Below are 4301 nucleotides of genomic sequence, written 5' to 3' on the forward strand. Positions count from 1 at the left end.
CTATGCGGGTTCAACTCACTCAGATGCGGATATGCGGATCGGACGTGGGACGCTTTGTACTGTGTGCGTGCGTGGGGAGCGGTGGTGCAGCGGTTAGCGCTACGCTGCGCTACGAACCCGGCCACCCGAGTTCGATTCCCGCTCACGGCCACCAACACCTGTGACGATTATCTGAACCGGTCCTGGGCCTCCCCTAGGTCGACCAGGCCGCAAATGCGATGTGTAAACATCGCCAACGGGGAGACAAAGGCGGCCGAGCGTGGTGCTCTACACCATACCCCCTCGTGTGCCACAGTGCCGGCCTTCACAGCTACTGCTCGCTAACAGCACTTGCCCCAACAGTCTGTCACAGGCTACACGGGGGATCTTTGTCTTAGGTGTGTCTACTTGCTGTTTGCACGACTCCCCAAGCAGCTGTCTCCTCGCGCGGGTTCGCCTTGTGCCCCCCCTCCCCCCCTCCCATTTGTTTTGAAACGCATCCACCACCACCACTGCCACCGCCACCGCCGCCACCACCGCCACCACCGCCGCCACCACCACCGCCGCCACCGCCGCCGCCACCACCGCCACCGCCGCCGCCACCACCGCCGCCACCGCCGCCACCACCGCCACCGCCGCCGCCGCCGCCGCCGCCACCGCCATCGCCACCACCGCCGCCACCACCGCCACCACCGCCGCCACCGCCACCACCGCCGCCACCGCCGCCACCACCGCCACCGCCGCCGCCGCCGCCGCCGCCACCGCCATCGCCACCACCGCCGCCACCACCGCCACCACCACCACCGCGAATATCGAGGGAAACCCGTCCGACTGCTCGTCATCGTCGGGCCAAGGCACGAGTCACTTGCGGTTGAGCCCCACAGAGTTGGCACGACTTGGGGACTGCACACGGGGGGGAGGGGGGGGCGACGTTTTTGCAATTCGTTGCGTGGACTTGTAATCGCGAAGTCGCGACCAATATTAACAGGACCCTGCGGAGTGGGCTGGTAGGAACGAATAACCAAAGAATATAAACATAATGTATTATTACACTTGTTTAGCCAGGAAAGCCTCACTGAGTCAAAAGGTTTTGTAGGGTCCTGCCAAGTGTTTGCAGTAGGGGGCGATGTTGATACACGGACGGACGAACGGACGATATAATCTATTGGTGTCTGGTCCACTTCGTTCCTACCAGTATTATTATCTATGTATATGAAAGGGAAATGTGTGAATTTGTGTGTCTGTTAGAAATTGTTTAGCGTACTTCCCGACATGCAACAGACTTGAAATTTGGCATGTGGGTAACTTCCAGACTGTACACAATGGAGAAAGTATACAAATAGACTTTTGTATTTTGGGGGGGGGGGGGGGGGGGTTATAAAAATAAACCAATAAGATAATTCTCACGACGTTTCGGCCACAACGCAAGCAGCCGTCCTCAGAATTATTTTATTATGTTTTATTTTTATTACTTTATTACTTCCCTTCTACGTGACTTTACCGAAAGAACCAAGAAAAAAGGTTAACCAGTTAACCGCTGCCTGCGTTAATTAGATAACCGAGCTTAAAGTTGTATTCGAATGGGGAGCAGGGAGCTAGTAGGGTTGGTGAACGCGGAAAGACGGAGCGACGTGGTGGTGAGTGGGTGGGGGGTGGCGAGGATTGGAGTTTGGGGAAACCCAGCGTGCTCGGTCCCTTGACATTCCACACTTGTGTAGTGACATAAGAAGGGAGGGGGGCTGCTGGGGGCTCTGGGACCCTGGGAGGGCCAGGCGCTTAAGCCTCTTGGCGCCAGGCGTGGGTTCCCGGGTGGCCCAGGCGCTTAAGCCTTGGCGCCGCCAAAGGGGGGGGGGCTGTGTGTGCTCTGTGGGAGATCTGGGGGCGCACACGGCCCCACCCCTCGTTGGGGACTAGATATAAAAGCCGAGCTCCCTGGACGATCAGGGCCGATCAGGGCCAGTCGGAGCTCAAGACCCAAGACACAAGACCAGCCATCTGAGGACCCTGGGACGCTGTGAGAGCCGGTGGTGGGACTCTGGAACTCCCGACTCTACGACCTTGTGAGGGCGAGTTCCAGAGCGTAGCCAGAGTAGAGTATCTAGGCTGTGTACCTAGGCTGTGTCGCTAGGCTGTGTACCTGTGACTGGCACAGTGCAGGTGGTGACACAGTGCAGGTGGTGACACAGTGCAGGTAGTGACACAGTGCAGGTAGTGACACTGTGCAGGTGGTGACACTGTGCAGGTAGTGACACAGTGCAGGTAGTGACACAGTGCAGGTAGTGACACTGTGCAGGTAGTGACACAGTGCAGGTAGTGACACAGTGCAGGTAGTGACACAGTGCAGGTGGTGACACAGTGCAGGTGGTGACACAGTGCAGGTGGTGACACTGTGCAGGTAGTGACACAGTGCAGGTAGTGACACAGTGCAGGTGGTGACACAGTGCAGGTGGTGACACAGTGCAGGTAGTGACACAGTGCAGGTAGTGACACAGTGCAGGTGGTGACACTGTGCAGGTGGTGACACAGTGCAGGTGGTGACACAGTGCAGGTGGTGACACTGTGCAGGTGGTGACACAGTGCAGGTGGTGACACAGTGCAGGTGGTGACACAGTGCAGGTGGTGACACAGTGCAGGTGGTGACACAGTGCAGGTAGTGACACAGTGCAGGTGGTGACACAGTGCAGGTAGTGACACAGTGCAGGTGGTGACACAGTGCAGGTAGTGACACAGTGCAGGTGGTGACACAGTGCAGGTGGTGACACAGTGCAGGTGGTGACACAGTGCAGGTGGTGACACAGTGCAGGTGGTGACACAGTGCAGGTAGTGACACAGTGCAGGTAGTGACACAGTGCAGGTGGTGACACAGTGCAGGTAGTGACACAGTGCAGGTGGTGACACAGTGCAGGTGGTGACACTGTGCAGGTGGTGACACAGTGCAGGTGGTGACACTGTGCAGGTAGTGACACAGTGCAGGTGGTGACACAGTGCAGGTGGTGACACTGTGCAGGTGGTGACACAGTGCAGGTAGTGACACTGTGCAGGTAGTGACACAGTGCAGGTGGTGACACAGTGCAGGTGGTGACACTGTGCAGGTGGTGACACAGTGCAGGTGGTGACACTGTGCAGGTAGTGACACAGTGCAGGTGGTGACACTGTGCAGGTAGTGACACAGTGCAGGTGGTGACACAGTGCAGGTGGTGACACTGACACTGTGCAGGTAGTGACACAGTGCAGGTGGTGACACAGTGCAGGTGGTGACACTGTGCAGGTGGTGACACTGTGCAGGTAGTGACACAGTGCAGGTGGTGACACAGTGCAGGTGGTGACACTGTGCAGGTGGTGACACAGTGCAGGTGGTGACACTGTGCAGGTAGTGACACTGTGCAGGTGGTGACACAGTGCAGGTGGTGACACTGTGCAGGTGGTGACACAGTGCAGGTGGTGACACAGTGCAGGTAGTGACACTGTGCAGGTGGTGACACAGTGCAGGTGGTGACACAGTGCAGGTAGTGAAACTGTGCAGGTGGTGACACAGTGCAGGTGGTGACACAGTGCAGGTAGTGACACTGTGCAGGTAGTGACACAGTGCAGGTAGTGACACTGTGCAGGTAGTGACACTGTGCAGGTAGTGACACAGTGCAGGTGGTGACACTGTGCAGGTAGTGACACAGTGCAGGTAGTGACACTGTGCAGGTAGTGACACAGTGCAGGTAGTGACACTGTGCAGGTAGTGACACAGTGCAGGTAGTGACACTGTGCAGGTGGTGACACTGTGCAGGTAGTGACACTGTGCAGGTAGTGACACTGTGCAGGTAGTGACACTGTGCAGGTGGTGACACTGTGCAGGTGGTGACACAGTGCAGGTAGTGACACTGTGCAGGTAGTGACACTGTGCAGGTGGTGACACTGTGCAGGTGGTGACACAGTGCAGGTGGTGACACAGTGCAGGTGGTGACACTGTGCAGGTAGTGACACTGTGCAGGTGGTGACACTGTGCAGGTAGTGACACTGTGCAGGTGGTGACACTGTGCAGGTGGTGACACAGTGCAGGTGGTGACACAGTGCAGGTGGTGACACTGTGCAGGTAGTGACACTGTGCAGGTGGTGACACAGTGCAGGTAGTGACACTGTGCAGGTAGTGACACAGTGCAGGTAGTGACACTGTGCAGGTGGTGACACTGTGCAGGTGGTGACACTGTGCAGGTAGTGACACTGTGCAGGTGGTGACACTGTGCAGGTGGTGACACAGTGCAGGTGGTGACACTGTGCAGGTGGTGACACAGTGCAGGTGGTGACACAGTGCAGGTGGTGACACTGTGCAG

The sequence above is a fragment of the Lethenteron reissneri genome, chromosome 10 (genome assembly GCF_015708825.2).
Source record: "Lethenteron reissneri isolate LAM-NWPU_2019-01 chromosome 10, ASM1570882v1, whole genome shotgun sequence".
Classification (NCBI taxonomy): Eukaryota; Metazoa; Chordata; class Hyperoartia; order Petromyzontiformes; family Petromyzontidae; genus Lethenteron; species Lethenteron reissneri.